This window comes from Cavia porcellus, unplaced genomic scaffold, assembly GCF_034190915.1.
Source record: "Cavia porcellus strain 051 isolate PalLab524CR breed Dunkin Hartley unplaced genomic scaffold, mCavPor4.1 scaffold_32, whole genome shotgun sequence".
NCBI lineage: Eukaryota > Metazoa > Chordata > Mammalia > Rodentia > Caviidae > Cavia > Cavia porcellus.
Genome location: NW_026947515.1, coordinates 6,004,488 through 6,027,921, shown reverse-complemented (window position 1 = coordinate 6,027,921; position 23,434 = coordinate 6,004,488). Strand labels below are relative to the sequence as shown.

At 39.2% G+C, this 23,434-nt stretch overlaps 1 pseudogene; it reads right to left on the bottom strand.

Moving 5' to 3' along the window:
* Positions 1-11,770: 11,770 nt before the first annotated feature.
* On the bottom strand, positions 11,771-12,829 carry LOC134474312 (zinc finger protein 709-like; annotated as a pseudogene).
* Positions 12,830-23,434: the final 10,605 nt, after the last annotated feature.

The following is a 23,434-nucleotide window of genomic DNA, read 5'->3' as shown; positions in this document are numbered from 1 at the left end:
GCCCCGTTCCACTCTGTCGCGACCGCCGTCCTATGACGTTGCGCTGCGGGGCGGACGGTATTTTCATGGGCGGCTACTCTGCCGAGCAGGCTGAGAAAAACGCCGGTCGAGGAAACGGGGGCTGGGGATTTAGCTTAGCGGCATAAGCGCCTGCCTTGTAAGCAGGCAATCGTGAGTTCGATCCCTGGCACCGATAAAAAAAAAAAAAAAAAAAAAAAAAAAAAAACGAAAAAGACCAAAAATAAAAAAAAAATAAAAAATAAAAAATAAAAAACAAAAAGGGGGAGTAAGCCAAGGCCTGCCTCCAAAGGCGCGGTTATCTATGGCATGACAATGGATGGGCCCGGATCCGGTGGTTAGCTGGAACCGAGGCGCGGTTTGTGTTTTTCCGCAGGAATCGGGACGAAAACCACTGTGGGTCCCAGAGAGGTTGACGCGACAAGTCCCTCGACTGAAGATCAGGCCTGTTCCACCAGAGGCCAACCGCAGACCCAACAACAAGATGAGCCCTAAAAGAACTGCAGGACAATCCCTTTTTGGGGAGCCTGGAATGGCTTGCTCCCCTATGTTTTACCATTGTTAGGTCCCCTGTGCTCCTTGCTTCTGTTCCTGCTTATAGGACCATGCTTGCTCCGATGGGTCACATCATTTATTAATGGGCGCCTTGCGGCGGCCCGGCGTCAAGTACGCCTGGTTGCCCATGTGGCCCTGGCAGCAGCCCGTGATGGGCACAATGACCCTCAGGCTTACGCATGGCTCGCTCGACTGGCCTACGACCGGGTCTAGGTGTGGCGGGTCTTCCGCATTCCTTCCCTATTGACACCACACAGCAGGGTGGGTGAGTCAATGACGGGTAAGAGCGTGCCTCCCCAGCACGACTTGACCTAAGCCAGGCCCCACCGCATACTGCACGAAAGCCGCTGGATTACTAGAATCTGCCCAGATCTAGATGCCTCTCCGAGGGGATCACACGGAGGGGCATGAGTGCATGCCTATGTGCATCCAGGTTCCGTCCAGTTCACTCCTGGCCCTGGAAAAAGGACGAGGGTCTCAAGGCCTTGGTGGACCCAGGGGCGGCCGACCAGGGTCCAAGCCAAGGGCCTACGGTGGGCCTCAACACAGGGCATAAGCCTCTGCACTCGATCCAGGGCGGGCTGCGATGCATAAATTCATTCAAAGTAAATAAAATAGGGGGAGATGTTGGGAGCCGCCGACACCGGTCGCCTTACTTGGCGGACGTAGGGCCTGTGGGTGGGAGCGGAGCCTGAGCTAGATTGCCCCTCCCATTGAGTGAGTCAAGTTGGCGCCTGCTTCCTGCCCCCTGATTGCGCTGGCGACTTAAACAACCCGCTCTGTAAGATAGTCTGCCTAGCAACAACTGATGTTAGCCAATCAGCCCGCATCGCGCGCTTTGAACTGATTGGCCACTGTCACCCTATAAAAGTAAATGCCTCTCCCGCCACAAGAGAGAAGCACAAAGGAAGCACAAAGAGAGATAGAAAAAGTCCACCGGCGAGAAAGGGCTGGTGGCAGAGAGGAGGCCTCGCGGGGCCCACGCGGAGACAAATAAAGGCAAGGTTGCACACCGCCAGACTTTGTCGTGTGTCTTTCCTGCCGGCCGGGAGCGACCCCGACAACTTCCCTTCAAGAAATGCACCAGTCTGGAAAATCAAGGCTGAGAATGTCACTCTGCATTTTGTATAAATAAGCTGACCCTTTATAAGATATGGTGGTAATGCACGTGGGTGGTTCTGCTATGGCAGAGATGTGGACTCTCATGCATACAGGTTGCATAACTGCAATAGAAATTTTCAAATAAATGATGCGTGTTCATGACTTTCTGTTTGTATTGCACTGCAGGAAGGGGGATCCATGCAGCAACCTAGATTTACTGAGCTGCCTCAGAAAACCTAGTTCAAAACCCACCACACAATCCAATCACCCAACAATGAAAGCTCAGCAACGTGGTTCCTACTTGTTGTGGCTGGTAGTTGAAAATCTTGAGGTGTTTCTATCTGTGCCAGCTATCTCTGACTCTCTTAGATTCTGTCAGCCAGGGTGTGAATCAGACTATATGTTTACAAGTTCCATCATGATTTCAGGACCAGTGGCAGCCTTTCATGTACTGGAAATAATTTTTCAAGTTTGGCCATAAGAAACCTATACCATGTGCTTCACAAGTTGAGGGGAAAAGAGATTGTTTGAAACACCTACAGGAAACTCATTTTGTCTGTGGCAGACCCACTTGCTGCTGAAGTCCATATTTTCAAGGTAAAAAGCCATGAGTCAGGTGTTGTTGTACGATATGCTAAAATGCACAAAAACTTCCCCAAGTTCAGTTTCTGCTTTACTTCCCTCATTCTACCAAGCCACAGAATGGATTCTGAGCATTCAAACACATAGGGTTAGAATTGCATTAGAGATCTGTAAAAACTTCAGTAAACTGGAAAGTGAAAAGACAAAGAAAGGTTTTTGGCCAAATGCACCTCTAAATATATGGTTAAAGCAACAAAGAAACCAAGAAGAAGACAAAGAAGTCAAAGACAAAGAAGTCCAAGAGAACGACAAAGACAAAGATGAAGAGATGAAGAAGAAGAAGAAGAAGAAGAAGAAGAAGAAGAAGAAGAAGAAGAAGAAGAAGAAGAAGAAGAAGAAAGAAGAAGAAGAAAGGGAAGAAGAAAACAAGAAGGGGAAAGAAAGAAAAACAAAACGTAATGCCAAAGTGTGGGGTTTTGTCTCCAATGCCTCAACCTCCTTTTAAAAGGAAAGGATCAAAATTTGCAGAATGGAAGGGTCACTGTGGAAAATGGACTTTGCACCAAGGCACTGATGGTGTGTCTGGACCACTATGAATGTCCAATCCATGGCAAAGCCTGGAGCCTGGTGGAGGCTGAGGGCAGGACCCAAGAGTTGAGGCCCCTGGGGCTGAGGTGGCAGGGTCTTTGTTGCACCCTCGTGGCTCTGCCTTATTGGGCCTGCAGGGCTGCAGCATGGATGCTGTGGTAGAAAACGGTGTAAGGCAGGAGGTACTGGGCTCCTCTGCATGCTGCACACTCCCTGTGTGGCCTGAGCACAGGAAGATTCCAGTCCTCCTTGCTGGAAAAAGAGACTCTGAAGAAGATTCTGGGTGTCCTGTGCCAGACACAGATGGTCACAGTGACTTCTCAGGTAGGGAGGGCAGGACACCCACCAAAGCACGATCCACATGGCAGGTTTAAAAATTAGTCATGAATGATGTGTTGCCTTTCTGAATAAAAAGACTCCTTATTTTATATATCTATAAAGTGAATCTTGAATGTTCTTCCATATGCTTATCCTACATTACACATAAAAGAAAATTAAATCATCCATTTCTACTCACCTATTCAAGAAAATACCAACTATTTATTCTGAACTGAATTGAACAGAAGAGCAGCAATATTGAATGGAGCACTATTAATAATGCAATGGAAAAGCCATAAAGGCATCCCTCCCAGGATGAGGGGTCTGCCACTGACCAGCTCCTCACTCCTGTCCTCACCTGCTGTGCAGGCTTGTGTCTCTTCACTGCTGGGTGGAGAGAGAGCCAGGACACAAGCTCTCTTCCATCTTAGGAAAGATCAGGGACATGGCCTAGGACATGGCCTTCTTTTAGCATTTTCAGTGGCTGTAATTTATAATTAACTCAGCAGCTGTGCTGTGGAACATTCATGGTATCTAATTGTCTACATTTTACCTGATTAAGAAGAGAATATGGTGTCTGTAAATCTCATTTTTATAATGACCCTTAGGAGTGGAATTTCCAGGTTAAAAGTATATAAGATAAATTGAGGGTCACAGATTTTTCACCTGAAGCCTCAGCATAGAGCTAGAGCCTGGTAGAAGAAGACTGAGTCTGCTCACATCTCTGTGGAAATCTGAAGTCACAGAGATGGTCCAGGCAGAGGTTCAGGACACCATGTCTCCTAGCAGGAACCATGGCTAAAAAATACCCAGGTCCAGGCTGTCTCCTCCATCAGTGAGTTCTCAGGAAAGCATCACACACTGCACACTGGACAAGGGGAGAGGTGGAATGGTTCCAGAGCTCCTTCCTACATGCCTGTCTCACTCAAGGGAGCTCTGTATGAGAAGGCCAGTCTGTCACAAACCCCAACATGACTGAATGTTTTCACCCAGGTGCAGATCTGAACTGCCACGTGTGGACTCACCGTAGCTATGGAGCAGGACAGATGTTTACAGGGAGCAGGTCAGGAGATGGGGACACTGTAGGCAGGTCAGGGTATGAAGCCTTAAATAAGAGACCAGGCCCTCACCAGCCCCAGTTTCCTCCATCAGTAAACAAACCCTGCAAGAGTGTGCATTAAAAACTGAGTAAGGGAAAGGAGTTACAAAATTAATATTATAGAGATAGTTTGAACATACAAAAGTAAATGTTAGCATCCATAAGTAAAATGACATGTGACCCTTAATGGATATGTGGTGAGCATTGATGTCCCAGAACCACACGCATCAGAATGAAATAGTCTGATGAACAGAGCAATAAGGAGCACAGGCAATGGGTAAAAATCACAGCTTCTTAATAACAACAACAAAGCTGGGATACAAAAAGTGCACTGGTGAATTTTATCCAGTATATAATAAAGAATAAATACTGATTGTTTTTCAATTCTTTGATAAAGTTGAAGGAAAACCCACCATCAACTTCTTTTAAGTGACAAAGTTAAAGTTATCCTGAGAATGAAGCCAGACAATAATGTCTTAAAAATAATATAAATGAAAACACTCTGTTGGCTAATATTCCTACCAAACATAACCAAAAGTGTTCAGCTAAATGTTTGCAACGTCAGACTTCCGGGAGAACATGGTGGACAGATAACAGCAACTACTGGAGGCTCTCTGAAAGACTCGGCTCAGAAGCCAGGAATGGTGTGGATTAAGGAGACATAAGCAGGTGGAGATATGCTCTGCTGACTCAGGAACGAACTGGGCTGAGAGAAACCAACTTGGAATGCAGTCCTGGTGCTAAAACAGGAACAGAAAAGCCTCGGTGTGGAGGCTGGACCCTGCGCCATTGTAAGCCGCAATTTGGGTTTCCCGCCGCACGGCGGCTGGCTGCCTCTACAGTGGCTCAGCAAGGAGAGAGACGTGCAGAAGCTCTGAGAACGGCAATCTGCGAATGGCAGGGAGGCGTGCACTGACTTGTGGTGAGGTGAGTGAGAGAAACTGACACTCTACCACAGTTTGACTCCAGCAGAGGACTTTCTGGGCCCAAGCAGTCCTGCGGAAGTAGGGCGCAGTGGCGACTCCAGCCACACATCCTCCTCTCGGGCGGGATTGGTGAAAAGTGCCTGGCCTGCGTGACGCTGCTGGTGGACCTGGTAGACTGTCCCAACCCAGATCCCAGAGCCTGATGGTGGCCGGGAGGGGAGACGCGTAGGCTGCCTGGTCCGTAACTCCCTGGTGCGCAGTGGTGAGCAGGAACACCTAACTGGCACAATTCGATCAGGCTGTGGCTGACTGGGAGAGAAGCTGGGCCTCTTATATAAGCTTGCATATATAAGGAACAGAGAAGAAGAGGCAGCATGGGAAGAGGCAGCAACAAGAAAGGCTCCTCGGCCCCCAATTCAGAGAAACAGGCAATAGCAGACACCGCACCAATATACATAAGGCACCATATAGAGAGCCTCATAGAACAATTCAGGAATGAAGTTATCAACGACCTGAAGCTAGAAGTATGCAGAATAGTTAGAGAAATGCTAAGTACCACCCAAGAAAAAACAGGTGGTGGAATGGAAGAACAGAAAAAAAGGGGAGAACTGTTTGATGGAGAAAACAGAGAAAGCATAGAATACGTGAAGCAGGTTCAAAGGGACTACCAAGATACTAAGAAGTCTATAGAAGACTGGCATAGCAGCTTGAAAGAAACTAAGGACAGACTATCTGAACTGGAGGGCAGACTTGTAATATGGGAGAATGAAATGAAAAACTTCTTAAAAATAACAAAGAAAAAAAAACAGCAATAATACAAAGACAAGAAGATGATAAGAGGATCCATAACTTAAGGATTAAGAACATAAAAGAAGAAGTAGGGACACAAACAAGTGAACTACAAAAGCTACTCACAGAAATAATCCAGGAGAATTTTCCTAATTTAGCAAAAGGTAAAGATACTCAGATGTATGAGGCATACAGGACCCCAGCTACCTACAACCCAAACAGAGCAACACCCAGGCATATAATAATAAAAATTCCAGAAATTCAATACAAGAACAGAATATTAAAACCTGTCAGAGACAAGAAACAGACCACTTACAAGGGAACACCCATCAGAATTACAGCAGATTTCTCTGCACAAACCATCAAATCACGAAGAGCGTGGGGGGAAATAATTCAAGCTTTGAAAGATAATAATCTCCAGCCAAGATTGAGATATCCTGCACAACTGTCCCTGGAAATTGATGGAAAAACGAGGTGCTTCCAGGATAAAGAGGAACTGGGGGAATTTGCAACCACCAATTCAACTCTACAGAGAGTATTGCAGGATATTCTAAAAAAAGAAAAATACAAAGAATCCAGAAATAATGGCAAAGAGGCCACAACGAATGGAGCAGAGAACAAAATGAAGAGGACAAACTGACACCTACTGACAGAAAAAGAGCTCAACAGAAATGAGGCAGAGAAGATTGGATGATAGGAACAGCTATTTTGGAGAAAATGACATCTTAATACGTAATACTGATTTAGTATCATCTTGTTTTGAAGTCTCATCTAGCTTTTGTCCTTCTGTCTCCAATGGTCTAAATAGTCTGTATCTTATTGGATTTTATTATGTACAATAGTATAAGCAAAAACCTTTTAAAGACAAGGAGATTATACAGAAACCATTGTTCATTTTCTGTTAGTCGATTCTAAATACTCTGTAATGCTGTCATTCTCTTGAATGGTTTTACATTGTTTTGATATACTTAATGCTACAGTATACGAAGTTGTACTCAAGGATTTCAAAGAAAGAAACAATATGGTAACTACTTTTAAGTTAGGATTATCTGGTGGTGAAACACTATTCTGCTTAAATGGTTATGTTTTGATCTGCGCTGTTTCGTTGTTATGCCCTCTTCTATCTCAATCTCCACTCCATTATTTACTTTTTTATCTTTATCCTTTTAATTAAAGGAAAAAAATAGCAGGGTATGTTATAGTAACCCACTTTGACTTTTCATTACCTTGATTTAAAGCCCTGTATTACTCTCACCATCTGGTTTTTAACTGATGTTCCCCTATTCTGTTTTGCTGGATAGTATCAGGTTCAAAAGTGTAGGCATCAGCTGAGAAGATAATGAGATTCATTATGACGTCCATTCTTGTTGACTTTTATCTACTTTTGAAGACCTACAATGTCTCCAATGTTTTGGTTTTGTCGGTTTTATTCTTTATTGTTTTATTCAATTGTATTATAACTAACGATAGGCAATTCTATTAGAGATAGCGGGAGGCATTATGGTAACCATTGTTGATCACCTTGTATTATGTTTTTGCATTATCTATTATGTCCACCCTTTTGACTTGACCGATTCTGTTCTGTTATGTCACATTTGGTTTTACTCTCTTCCAAAAAAGTAATAAGAACCGTGGGAGCAATGAAACCCAAAATGTGTAATAGTCATGGTACAAAAGAGAGGAAAAGAAAGTGCTCCAAACTATATAACTGCATGTATATTTAAGTGTATAAGATAGAAAATGATATCACAGAGTTTTATTGGATCAATGAACAGAACTGTTTGCAGTATCATTGATGGAATATCCACTTTACAAGCTTTAATTTTGTGACTTCAACAATTATTTCTAAGATGACAATATGTAATCCATTAACTAGTGATTTCCTACTGTTCATTTTTTTTCTGTAAAACTGTATAACTTGTACCCTTTCCCTGCTTTTTTTTCTTTTCTCCTTAAATAAAATTAAAAAAAAAAAACAAATGTTTGCAACGTTAACTCACCAGCATATTCAAAATTAACCAACATTATCAACACTGGGCTCAATCTCAGTGGTGCAAGAATGGTCCCTCTCTAACAAACTATCTGTTTCCACTGGTTTTAACATATATCTTACTATATTCTACTATATGTGATAGTATAAAGAAAAATTTTTATAGGCAAGGAGATAATATAGAAACCATTGTTCGTTTTCTGTTAACTGGTTCTAAATACCCTGTAATTCTTTCATTCTGTTGAATGGCTTCACACTGTCTTGATATGCTTGATGCTATCGTATATGAAGTTATACTCAAATAATTCAAGGAATGAGGCACTCTGGTGACTACTATTATGTTAGATTATCTGGGAGTGAAACACAATTATGCTTAAATTGTTCCATTCTGACCAGTGTTGTTCTATTACAATGTCCTCTTTTATCTCAATCTCCACCCTTTTTTAAATTGAATTTTTTTATTTTTTTCAATTAAGGAAAACTAAATTTAAAAATAGCATGATATATTATAGTAACTATTTGTTTTCCTATTAACCTGATTTGAACCCCAGTATTGCTCTCCACATCTTGTTCTGTCTGATTTTACTATATTCTATTTTGTTTGATAGTACCAAGTTTGAGGGTATAGACAACCACTTTGAAGGCAATAAGATTTATTATGATGCCCATTATAGTTTGACTATTATCTTCTTTTGAAGTCTTGCAAGGTTTCCAGTGTAGGTTTGATTGGTCTTGTTCTGTACTGTTTTGATCAATTCTATTATATCTGATGATATAGCAACTCTTTTTAAAAATAGCAAGAGGCACAATGGTAACCATTTTTGATCATCTGATATTCTATTTTTGCATCATGTACTATGCCCATCCTTCTGTTCTAACTGTCTCTGTTTTGTTTAGTCATGTTAGGATTTATTCTCTTCAAAAAAATGTAATAAGAACTGTGGGAGTAAAAAAACTCAAAACTTGTAACTGTTATTGTAAAAAAGAGAGGAAAGGAAGGTGGTCTAAGGGATATAACTGCATGCTTGAGTCTGTAGGATGGAAAATCATATTACTGAGCTTTTGTTGGATCACTGAACAGAACTTTCTGCAATCTCACTGTATGAATGTCAACGTTATATGCTTTAATTTTATAATTTGTACAACTGTTTCTAAGATGACTGAAAGGATTTTGGCCCCGATAAGACACTGTAGCCAGGAAAGCCACAACCGGAAGCAGGAAGCCCCATCTCCCCTGCCCCTAGGAAGTTACCTGTGATGCCATCTTCCGGCCCCTGGAAATTTACATATGGCGCAAAACCTAGGACCAATGGGCTACTTGTGTATCCCTAATGCCCGCCTTAGGTTCCACCCCAAACCGAGGCTATTTATAGGCCCCCACACGACGTGTCCGCTGGAGAGATTGCTGGACGCCAGCAGTGAGGGTGATGGTCATTTCTCTCCATGTTCTCAGAATAAAGGCCACTTTTTATTTTATATTTCTCATCTTTTGTTAATATTTTTCATCTTTTGGAAATAACCCTAGCAATGACAATATGTAACCTATTAACTAGTGATTTCTTACTGTATTTTTTCTTGAAATTCTGTATTACTTGTACCCTTTTACTGCTTTGTTTTTTATTTCCTTTCTTCTCTTTAATTAAAAAAATAATTAAACCTGGAATGGATATCTTTTATTTATTTATTTATTTTGGCTCTGGAGATGAAATTCATGACCTCACACTTGCCAGGCAGGTGCCTTAAGCCACTGAACTAAACACCCAGCCCACCAATGGATATCTTCTACACCTTGTCATCTTCAGAGTAGTTGCCTCTGCTCTTGAACTTGATACCAGCAAGCATACCAAATGTGAATAAAATCAGTCAAGGCCAAATAACATTGAAACAATCCAGCTTCGAAGAACATCAGTCATAGAAGACAATGTAAGTAATATAGGGATTCAGTTTTAGTTAATAGGAAATTAAGGATAATTACCATGGTATAACCTGCTATTTTTGGGTTATCTCTCTGTGCCCTCAAATCTAATATGAGTAGACAGACCAGAACAAAATATAACCAAACTAAACAGAGCAACAAGACTTTAGCTTTTAAATCCTGATACACTTTTAAGTATGTCCTCTGCCTTCTTTTTTTAGGCAATTCCTCACCTTTCTCCTTCTCAGGATATTATTATTCACTGTTCAGAGTGATATTAGTCTAGTCTCTTAAGTTCCATTTCAGCATATATAAAGATAAAGGCAGCTACTACAAAGACAATGAGAGACATTATGGTAGTCATTATCGACTTCGCCAAAATCAGTCTTGAAGATCGAAAAAGCTTGCATCATCCTGTAATTATTAGATTAGTTCTATAATCTTCAGTATATATTCAATGTGTGTGAGGATGGGAACAACTATTTGGAAGAAAACTAGAGACAGTAAGATAGACAGTGAACATTTCCAGTGGGCTTGCTTTGAAATCTGTGTTTCCTTAACTTGTTTTCTTATGAACAGTTTTGCTCTGTTTCACTATGTTCAATCTTACCCTCTTTAAGAAAAAAAAAGTGTGTAGGACAGATAGGCATACTAATAACTTTTTGGTGGATCATTGAGGTGAACCATGACAGTGTCATTATTTGAATATCAGTTTGTATGCTTTAAATTTGTAACTTGAACAACTACTTCTAAGATCACAATATGATACTAATCAACTAGTGATTTCTTATTGTTTATTTTTCTGAAATTCTGTATTATTTCTACACTTTTTTTCCTCTTTAAATAAACAACAGTAAAATTCACCATAAAAATACAAAATTTAAGTTTTAAAGACAAAATATTAAGTACGGAGGCACTATCAATACTTGAAAGTGAAAAGCCCATTTCAGTTTAGCATGTTTAGTTACAAGATGCCATGTTGAAGCACAAAAACATCTAGATTAAAAAATCTAGAGTGGTACAAGTGTTTAACTGAAAACCAAATGCAACATGTGCACCTAAGGAGAGCCCCACCACAGATTTGTCATTTCTGGAATATTTGTGAAGAAATATTGACATCTAATTTCTGTATTGATTATTTCTTCAGGTCTCCTTGGGATTTTTAAAGTAAACTTAGATCTAAACTGTCTGAAGAGTGATGCTTTTTCTATGTATTTAACAAGAAAGATGGCTATATTTCTCACATAGTTAATCCACGTATCATCTCTGCCTAGTGAACTATTTCAGATATGTAACAATGATCAAGCATGCTGAGAGTATTCCCATAACACATAGGATTTATCTCGTGTGAGTTTTTTCATGTATTTCACTTACAATCTGGCTGCTGAAAGTGTCTCCACTTGCTTACATAGCCAGTGTTTCTTCCCAGTGTGAATTCTTTCACGTGTTTTGCAATGACTATATGCAGTAAGCTTTGCCACATTGTTATATACATAGGCTTTCTCACCAGTGTGAAGTCATAGATGTATTTTACAAAATCCATGTGTGGTGAAAGCTTTCCCACATTCTTCACATACACACAGGGTTTCTCAACCATGTAAATTTTATAATGTATTGGACAATGAGCATTTCTGCTGAAACATTTTCCACATTCCTTACATATGTAAGTTTTCTGCCCAGTGTGAAGATTTTCATGCATTATGCAATATGTACATGTGCTGAAACCATTCTTATGATGCCTATATACACTGGTTTTATATTGAATGTGAACTTTCATGTTTCTTACAATCTCCCTGTGTTTTAAAAGCTTTCCCACATTGCTTACACACATATGGTTTCTCTCCAGTGTGAATTCTTTCATGAACCTTACAATTTGTACATGTGTTAAAAGCTTTCCCACATTTCTTACATACATAGGGTTTCTCTCCAGTGTGAATTCTGTCATGTTTCTTACAGTATCCCCTTGTGTTAAAACCTTTCCCACATTGCTTACATACATATGGTTTCTCTCCAGTGTGAATTCTTTCATGTTGCTTACAACATCCAGGTCTGGTAAAAGCTTTCCCACATTCCTTACATACATAGGGTTTCTCTCCAGTGTGAATTCTTTCATGATTCTTACAATATTCCTGTGTTTTAAAAGCTTTCCTACATTGCTTACATACATAGGGTTTCTCTCCAGTGTGAATTCTTTCATGAACCTTATAACTTGCATGTGTGTTAAAAGCTTTCCTACATTGCTTACATACATATGTTTTCTCTCCAGTGTGAATTCTTTCATGTTTCTTACAATCTCACTTTGTTTTAAAAGCTTTCCCACATTGCTTACATACATAGGGTTTCTCTCCAGTGTGAATTCTTTCATGTTTCTTACAACATCCAGGTCTGGTAAAAGCTTTCCCACATTCCTTACATACATAGGGTTTCTCCCCAGTGTGAATTCTTTCATGATTCTTACAATCTCCCTGTGTTTTAAAAGATTTCCCACATTGCTTACATACATAGGGTTTCTCTCCAGTGTGAATTCTTTCATGTTGCTTACAATGTTTAGATCTGGTGAATCTTTTTCCACATTGCGGACACATATATGGCTTCTCTCCAGTGTGAATTATTTCATGTTCCTTACAATTTCCAGGTTGGGTGAAACCTTTTCCACATTGCTTGCACACATAGGGTTTCTCTCCAGTGTGAATTCTTTCATGTTGCTTACAACATTCAAGTATGGTAAAAGGTTTCCCACATTGCTTACATACATAGGGTTTCTCTCCAGTGTGAATTCTTTCATGTTGCTTACAACATTCAGGTCTGGTAAAAGCTTTCCCACATTGCTTACATACATATGGTTTCTCTCCAGTGTGAATTCTTTCATGTTGCTTACAACATTCAGGTCTGGTAAAAGTTTTCCCACATTGCTTACATACATATGGTTTCTCTCCAGTGTGAATTCTTTCATGTTGCTTACAATGTCCAGATTTGGTGAAACCTTTTCCACATTGCTGACATACATATGGTTTCCCTCCACTGCAATATTTTTCATGGATCTGAACATCATGGTGTGTTTCTGTTTCTTTCACATTCACATTACCTTCTGCAGTACAAAGGAATACTTCTTTACACTGCTTCCAAGATGTATATCCATAAGATTTCCCTAGCTTGTCATTTCTGTAAAGACAAAATCACATGTAGGATTTATGACCATATTAATAAGCTTTTCTTGGAGAGTTGAACAAAACTGTTTGCAGTCTCACTGTTTGAATCTCCAATTCATATGTTTCACTTTTGTATTTCATAACTATTTCTATGATCAGCATTTGTAATCATCATTTTGCGATTTCTTATTGTTTTTTCACTTTGAAAGCAGTATTATTTATACTTATTTTATCTTATTTAATCTTTCCTTATATTAAAATTTAAAAAAAGAAAAATTCACAGTGAAATTGGTCTCCGTTTAATGACTGCATTAATATCAAGTTCTGTTTTTAATGCCTGCTAGGAAATTCTGACCATGAAGCAACAGAAAGGCCTTGTAAGATATGTTGAAAACAACCAAAAGTCTGGTACACATTTGGAAATTTTAAAAGTTGGTACTTTGAAATGCATAATCTTTAGCTTCACTTTGGGCATGGGTACATATATGTATCACATGCAGATTATTCTCATATGTTTCCCCATCACAATCTCCCTTCTGTACTTAACCTGTAGTCCCCTTTTCCATATGGTCTGTCTTACTTTTCTCTAACAACTCTGTTTCATTTCTTTCCACATTTTGTATTTTGGTTTCTCATCTAAAAGAAAGCCAGTGACCTTTTAGGTTTTATAGCTGAGCTGTTTCACTGAATTGATGGTTGAAAGACCCATCTAATTCTTATGGCAAGTGACATGATATTATTTATTTTTTGACATTACATAACACATTGTTTTCCATTCTGGGCTGGGAATGAAGAACAGGTCTTAGCATAAATCTATAGCTTTTTTAAAATCTATTTTAAGAGATTTTCATAGATCATTAAGCTGTGAAGTTTGAACTTGAAATTGCCATTCTGCAAAATCTGATTCCTAGTGTGCTGGGTTTACAAGAATGCACAATCACAGAGAGTCTATTAACATTTTCCTTCTCCACAAATCCAGTGATAGATAGATAAGCTTCAAGGCCTGATCTGTTATAACATGATCTGCTTTGTATATGAATAAGCATGTATCAGAATTTTATGCAGATTTTGTCATTTTAAAAATATTCAGGACAAGTATGAGGGGATCAATTTCTAGAGACAACTGCATACTGATATTCAAAATGAGTGCACTAACATTCCAACTGCCTACTAAGAATATTAGTCAGAATCGACGATTGTCTAGAGCGTGGCTTGGAAACATGAGCACTCAGTTTTATTTCAAATTATACTGCAATCTTAGCAATTATTAGATAATGAATGTGTTGTATTCACATGTATATATGGGTTGAAAAACTGAAGGCAGAATGTCATAACTCAAAGTGTATGCCTTTCGTATACAACTATATGCAATGTCATACATTTTCATGATTTAATTCCCTCATATATACACTAGCTTATACATCTTTTGAGAATATTACTGACATTAAATTTAATGGTGCCTCATTTCTTTGGTGGTCACTTTCTGCTGACTCACTAATTACTCAGGAACATGCCTCTCCTTGTGAGTGTGAATTACCTTAAGTATCTCCAGTAAATTTTGCCTTCTTTTTCAGCTTCCTGGATGTCCCCAAGTTCTCCTGAATTGTAGACATAGAAATACCAGGATTCAGTTCAGTAATACATACAAATTAATAGATTTTGTTTAGATTTATGATATAATGTGTCCAGGTCTGAGCTATTTTTAAAAATATTTTCATATTCTTTTTAATGAAACAGCACTAATGAGCAACAAACAATATTCTGACAGCATGAGTGCCAAAAAGATTTCATCCTTACCTATTGCAGCCATGTTCCTAAAGATTTCACCCATCACATCTCTGTAGAGGTTCTTTTGGGATGGACTCAGCAAACTCCACTCCTCATTGCTGAAGTTCACAACCACATCCTCAAAGGTCACCAACTCCTAAAGGATCATAAATATATTTCTCAAAGGAAGGTTGAGACCCCAGGTTTGTGATATCTTAAATTCTCTCCTACAAATCTGAATCAAAAGCAAAGTGTGGTGCTGCATATCTATAAACCCAGCACTCAAAAGGCAGAGAGAGGAACGCATCAGTGAGGTCAGGGCAATTCTAGGCTCCACAGGGTGTTCAAATCCACCTGATATACATAAAGAAAGCTTGTCTCAATAAAACAAAACTAAACTAAACAAATAAATCCAAACAAAACAGCTGAATGAAAACTGATTTGTTCAAATTTAAATCCATGTCTTGGTCATTAATTTTGTGTTTATACACATTTTTGAAGACAGCAAATTTGATGCTAGATTGCAACTCACTGCTAATGTAACAGCCAAATAGGAGCACTGATTCTTGTGCTGAGTCATGGCAAGATTCCCTGTGCACTTTCTCTGAAGCAGAGCTCACAGTGAGAAGCCTGCAGGACCAGCAACCACAAAGCACCGAGGCAGATAAATGTCTCATCAATTGCCTGGGAAGCCAAGCAAGCACCTCCCCTCCCCGGTCAGTGGTGGCAGTCTGGAAAACTGCAGCCCTTCTGGGGGGATAACCAGCAGCAGCTCCTAAGATCCGTTCTATGTTGGAACTTAGGGCGCTGTGAAACCAAACAACCATCGTGCCTCCCTAGTAAGCAACCCCAAACCTACTGATGCACCACCTAGAATCAAACATCCCACTTCCCTACCCCTCTTCTCCTGTCACCCCACATTAGCAAATAGGAACCAGAATTCTGAGCATCTCATGGGAAGTTGAACATAGCAAATAAGGGGGACTTCCTTCTACTATCTCTTTGAAGGAAAATGTTTTTATTATTGTTTCACTCTATTCTGATTAATGGTACTGCTCAATTCAATATTCTGTTTTGATAAGTTCTATAATGTTCTGTATTTCATCTCATTTTGATATATGTGATTAAAGAACAACTATGACAAAGATAACAAAATATACTGTGATACCTATTACTGTTATCCCAGTAACCTGTTGTGAAGTTGTGTACCAATTTCACTGTGTGATCTTAGTTGACCTTATGCTGCCTTGTTCTGTTCTATTTTACCAATTTCAAAATTAAATTTAAAAAATCTCAGTAATCACTTTGATAGACTACAGATGATGTCTGTTCAAATCTCATTTAGGCCAATGAGTACTTTGTTCTTAATATACTTAAGCAGCATTTTGAAACATGAATTTGGTTTCATAGAACAAAACATAAATAACATCAAATATTGTATATAAATAATAACTCAAGTGTTAGTGGAAAACAGCTGTATTTTAAAAATATGTATATAAAATGAAACCAGGCCCAAGCTGTAAATTATACCTCACTGTCACCAAGTGATCACTTTCAATTCAAATATAAGAAATATATCTTGGGAGGCTGGTGAAGGATTTCTTCCTTGAATTTGGGGCTATCCTAAGTTACAGAGCTGTCTAAAATAGACAAACCCTGATTGAGACACCGAACAGACAAAGTGAAACTTAAAAAGAGACTGCATAAGACACCTTTGGTTTCTTTTAAAAAAAATTATAGCCATACAATACAGAAAAATTCCAACAATATTCAACACTTTCTCAGAAACAATGTGGGTATCGTCCTTACTACACAGAAAACATTTTCATAGTTGTGTATTTAGGTCAGTGGCATGAACACCTGCCTGGAAAGCATAGGTCATGCATTTGATCCTTGGTACAAAAAAATTGAAAATTTCAGCTTCATGACACTGGGGCATAATTAGAGATAATCAAATTAGATCTCAAGTATGGAACACAAAAATTATGGGTTGAGAGGGATGTGGAATACTGATTGTTTGTTGCCAGAGCTAGTGTTGATCACCTCAATGAAGCAATCAGAACCCAACTTTACTTCATACTTACTCTAAGAACTACCTGACTTTCAGTGAAGACGCTCTCTGTTGTATGTCCTGTTATTTGCTGCCTGTATCCTGTCAGCCACTTCCACATCTTTTCCACACTCCTCTGATCCATCCTAAGCAGAAAACCCTTCATGCCTAACTATGATATCACTGCAAAATTTCTATTTAGGGCTTCTCATTTACACTACTTAGATAAGTCCATTGTACAGAATTTCCATATTTAAATTGTCTATTAACAACCAAGCTACTAAATCAGCTCTTAATTCAGAGGTGACACCCCTATTCTTTTACATTCGGAAGGATATCACATGTATATTTCCATGCAAATGCGTAAATTTTGGAATTTTTCGATGAGAATGTAACAGGTAGCCCTTTCTGGAATTTGTCCTTCACAAATTTTTACCCTGTCCTTGATAACACTTTCATATTTGCTTCATATTTCTCAGAATTTTTGCACTTTAGAGAACACAAATTCATACCAGACATAGAAGTTCAGGGATTTCATTCCAATATATCATGGTATGGTTGCCTGTATTTCTAACTAACTCAGCTGCCTGTAACTTTAAGAATTGTTTATCAATTTGACTTGGGGTAATTGGAGCAAATAAAATGTTCTTAATGAATATAGGGAAATATATCACTAAATTGAATAAAATGATTATCACAGTTTTTCTAGCTAGCATCAGCCAACATTTTCAACTTTCAAGTATGTGGGAAAACAAAAAATAAAAACAACTCAGAAAATAGCAATCCTGTAGGGGACAGTACATCATTTACTGTAATTGCCATGTTATGTGCAGGTATTTCATAGACCACAAAGGAAACATGAAGCCTATTAATTAACAAGTATCAGTTTCAGTAAATGTGCTCATAGCACTGCATCACTGACAACTGCAAGTTTTTTTTTTGTATGAGGGATTGAACTCATGGCCTAGTGCTCTCCAGGCAGCTTCTTGTATCACTGACCACAATCCCCAGAACCAACAACTTTAGATACTAAATATGACTATTAAAAATGTTTAATTTGCCCTTGACATATTTAGTTATAAATTTTGTAAACTTACATTTTCACAAATGAAATGATTTTCTTTCCTTGCAGTTTAAATTACTTTTGTTTATAGGTACCAGGGATCAAAGTTACAACCTAGCACTTTCCAGGCAGACATTTCTGCCTGCTGAGCTTAAAGCCCTGGCCTGTATTAATGAATATTTTAAATGTATAAACATCACTTTATCCATTCAAATACTATTGTGATTTTAGCAAAGGATGTCAATGTAGACAGAAATCGATATACAATCAGAGGGGAACTGGAACCTTCAAGAGTCAATGCAACAAACTAAATACAACAATCACTGCAACAGGCACAGCTGAAGAAAGCCAGAACTGAAGATGAAGATGCAGAGACCAGGTGTACATGCTCCTGAAGAGAAAAGCAACAGCTTGAAATGTACTACAGTTACCACCACCTCCTCCAGGAAGTCCTGCTAGGCATCAATTACCATAATCAATGACCAGAACAACTGGACTATTGTTTCCACAAAATGCCTTGGCTCTTCCCACATACCTTTTCTGGCTGACTTGTTCTCCTGATGAGTAATATTAGTTAAGCAGCTATAAGTTTATAGGTTGAATGTAGTCTGAGACACACACTGTACCCACATTGTGGCTTTCCTGTATAAATGACCCCTGACAATAGGTCTGTGGCCAAAACACTGAAGACCACTCCTGAAAATTCAAGGCTATTCTTCTCTCTTTTTTTTCTAAGAAAATTTTTGAACTTCTTTTGGTTTGTGACTTCCTTTCTCAATGTTGTGAGCCATTAAACTAGGTTCATTTGACATCAAACAGGGCAGGATTATATTTTTCTTATTTCAATTTAATTATGAAATTCTGCTAAAGGCCATGTTCCAAAGCCTGGATTTCAAGCTGCTTGTTTGCCATGAATTTAACATTTCCATGCGCTTTTAAAAGTCCTCATTCTAGTGAACTGCAAATGTATTGGAGGAAGGAGGTCATTGTTGTGCTGTAGCACAGTAGGTGCCATTCCTAAATCTGTTTTTGTCACTGCCTCCTGGATGCCACTACATAGCCTTCCTTCTTCTGCAGCATCATTCAATAAATCCCATTTTGCATAAGTCAACTTTCACTCAGCTCTATAATTTTTTTAGTAGTCTTTCTGTCACCTTGGTTGTTTATGTTTTTCATTTTAGTTTTTTGATTTAAAGACATAGTCTCACTTAGGAGTTCTGGCCAGCCTACTCACTATGTAGGTTAGCCTGTCTTTGAATACATGGCCATTCTCCTGTTTCAGTCTCTTCATCACTAGGGAAAAGAGGTGGGCATTATAACACATGGCAGTTGTCTTTTTTCTCCTCTCCTTTTCACTATTATTCTTTCATTTCAGTGGCAATGTCATTTAATCCTGTTGTTTGCTTGTGTCAGTAAAGGTTTCTGCAGCTTGAGTTGAGTTTGTGAACAACAATATAGGAAGACAAGCAAACCAATTGAGAAATGTGGAATTTCATTAGCTGGTGTCAGGACCACTTGTATAAAAAACCCCCATCCCCATTTCAGGATCTAAAGAACAGGCTTTGAACTGGAAAGTTACAGATATTTTAAAAGATAGAATCACAAAAAGATCCTGTTGGAAATCATTGAGCTAGAATCTTATAATAATTTTTGGATGACAACTGTATTCTGCTTCTTTTGTTGAGCAGGTTAATTTTTTTCTTTGGGTACAGCTCATTTTGCTTTTCTCCTGGGTCTTCTACCCTGAGTGATTTTTCCATTTTTCTGGGTGAAATACCGGGCACTAGTTAAATGCAAAGCTCAAGATGGCATCTATTATGCCAATCTACAACACAGCTAAGTTACAAGCCTCAATATTTTCTAGGGTAAAACCACACATATCTATAATCCCAGCACTCAAGAGACTGATGCAGGATGGCTGCTTTGAGCTTAGGGCAATTCTGCACTCCATAAAGTGTTCAAATCTAGCTGATGTACGTAGAGAAAACCTGTCTTAATAAAACAAACTAAACTAAACAAATAAAACCCACATAACAGCTGAATGGAGATTGATTTCTTAATATCTTAATTCCAAATCTTGGGGATTAATTGCTTGTACATACACATATTTTGAGACAGCAAATTTGATGCCATAATGAAACTCAAAGCTAATGTAACAGCCAAATATGAGCACTGATTCTTTTGCTGAGTCACTGCAAGAGTCCCTGTGTGCTGGGTTTGGTGGCTCAAGCCTGTAATCCCAGCACTCAGGAGGCTGAGGTGGGAGGATCCTTGCGAGTTTGAGACCAGCCTGGGCTGCAAAGTGATCTCAAGGCCAGCCTGAACAGCATAGTGAGACTGGGTCTCAAAAAAAGACAAAAAAAAAAAAAAAAGAGTCGCTGTGCATTGTCTCTAATGCAGAGCTCATAGGGAGAGCCTGCAGGACCATTATCCTTAAAGCACAGAGGCAGACAAATATCTCATCAATCACTTTGATGTAAGACCAATGATATCTCTTCAAATCTCAATTAGGCCACTGAGTCCTTTGTTCTTAATATATTAAGCAGCATTTTGATATTTGAATTTGGTTTCACAGAACAAAACATAAATAACATCAAATATGGTACATAAATAATAACTCAAATGTTCATGGAAAACTGTTGTATGTAAAAAACGTATAAACAATGAAACCAGGTGCAAGCTTCAAATTATAGCTCAGTGTCAATAAGTGATCACTTTCCATTCAGATATAAGAAATATATCTTGGGAGGCTGATGCAGAACTGTCTTGAGTTTGGGGCTAGCATAAGTTACAGAGCTGTCTGAAATAGAGAAACCCTCACTGAGATACCGCACAGAAAATGTGAAACTTGAAAAGTGACTGCATAAGACACCTTTGATTAACTTTAAAAAGTTATAGCCATACAATATAGAAAAATTCCACAATATTCAACATTTTCTGAGGAACAAGGATGATACCATCTATAACATACAGAAAACAGTTTCAGAGCTGGGTATTTAGCTAGCAGCATGAAAACCTAACTTGCAAGCTTGAGATCATGAGTTTGATCCTTGGTACAAAAAAAATTCAAATTTCACCTTCATGATACTGGGTCATAATTCAAGATAACCAAAACTAGATCTCAAGTGAACAATGCAGAATTCATGGGTTGACAGTGATGTGGAATACTGATTGTTACCAGAGCTTGTGCTATTCACCTCAAGGAAGGTATCATAATTCAACTTTAACTTCATGCTTACCCTAAGAACTACCTGACTTTCAGTGAAGACCCTCTCTGTTGTATGTCCTGCTATTTGCACACAGTGTCCTGCCAGTCACTTCCACATCCTTTCCATGCTCATGTGATCCACCCTAAGCAGAAAAGCCTTCATGCCTTAACTACTGATATCCCTGCACAATTTCAATTTAGGGCATCTCTTTACACGAATTAGTAAAGTCCATTACAGAGCATTTCCATATTTAAACAATGTATATGATCAACCAACCTATTAAATCAGCTCTTAATTCAGAGATGACACCCATATTCCTTTCAATTCAGAAGGAAATCACGTGTATATGTTCATGCAAATGACTAAATTTAGGCATTTTTCAAAGAGAATTTAACAGGCAGCCCTTTCTGGAATGTATCCTTAGCAAGCACACTTTACGCTGGCCTTGATGACACTTTTATATCGGCTTCATTTTTCTCAAAATTCAAACCTCTATGGCTGTTCTCACAAACATAGTCTATGAGCACATGTGTCACATAAAGAATGCTCAGAAATTCTTTGCACTGTTATTTATCATACACAGGAGTTCACCAGGTGTTTGGAAAGCCTTCCTCCACTGAAGTATATCAGTACACATCTCTGAATTCTCATAATCTTTGCCAACACCTGTCATGGGGTTGGAAATGTGAGAACATAGTATAAATTTAGGTGATCACAAAATACATAAATGCATAACTTTAAGGAGAGCAGTTGTGGCTACGAGGTCCTGCAGCACATACAATTATAAACTTCTGGCTTTCAGCTCTGTGGCTGACATGAATAAGAGCAGAGACCTAGCTTATTACACCTGCATCCAGCTTGAAACCACATTGGAATCAGGGTCTCCTCATGCCCCGTCCTGGGCCCAGACTGTTGGAGGAGCAAGGGCAGCAGGCGATTTCAAAAATGGCCTTGTGGCCTGGTTGTATCACAGTGGTGACAGCGTTCTAGGGACCCAGAACTGTCCTGGCCCCAGCGAGAAGTAAAAGGGACAAGAGGATGACTCACTGCTAGCACTCATGGACCTCAGGGTCTGAGGCTAAGCACACAGGTTCTATACAGCACAGCTGCTTCTCACCACTTGTTGCTTTTTTTTTTTTTCTTTTTCTTTCTTTCTTTTTTTTTTGGTCTTTTTCCTTTTTATTGATACCGGGGATCGAACTCATGACTGCCTGTTTTTATGGCAGGCACTTATGCAGCTGAGCTAAACCCCAGGCCCTTCAAACCACTTCTAACTGGTCCCAACCGGATTCCACCCCATTTATCTGCTCCTATCCCATAACATCACCATTGCATAGTTTGGAGGTCTCCCAGGTTTTTTCTAAGCAGTCCACAGTGAATAGAAGCAAAAAATAGTGGTCTAGCAAAGATCTAGCGTTCCCTTTTTTGCCCTGGCTTTGCAATTGACGCCATGACACAGGAAGAGACCACCTACCTTGGCCCGCCTGATTGGACAGTTCTTACAGCCAGCCTCTTCATCACTGATTGGCTCCTGCTCTCCTGCCTGCCTTTGCCACCAAGAATAATTACAGAAAAAAAAAAACCCATCCTGGAACTGTGGATACCCAATGAAAGATGGTGGAGCCTTCTGGAGCTGGCTGTCTTCTGGAATGTTGACCTCAGCTCGTCTGATGGGTATTTGCACTGAAAGTCTTTACCTCAGTCCTTGTTTTTTCTCCCAAACGCATTTTATTTGAAAGTTAAAAAGTAAAAAAGTGGTCCAGGGATTTAGCTTAATCGCCTGCCTGGCAAGCTAGAGGTCCTGCATTCCACCCAAGATCTGGCTACCACACACTGTGCTGCTATAAACTTGGGTGCACATATATCATTGTGGTATAATGATTTTTATTCTTTTGAGTAGATACCCAGAAGGAGAATAGCTGAGTTGAGTGGGACCTGTAGACCTACTTTGTGTGGAATCTCCACACTGATTTCCACAGTGGTTGCCTTACCACTAACAATGGATAAGGATTCCTTTTTCCCCCACAACCTCTCCAGCATTCGTTATTGCTTGATTTCTTAACAGTAGGCATTTTTTTTTCTGGGGCAAGGTGACATATCATGTTATTTAATTTGCAATTGTTAAATGTCGAGTGATGCAGAACATTTTATCACATATTTATTTGCTGTTTCTATTTGTTCATCTGAGAACTGTGCATTTCACCTCAGATGCACATTTTTGGACTGGGTCTTTAAATCTGGGAAGACTGAAATTTTTTAGTTTTCCGTGCTCTCAATAGTAATACTTTGTCTGAGGAAGAGTTGTCAAATATTTT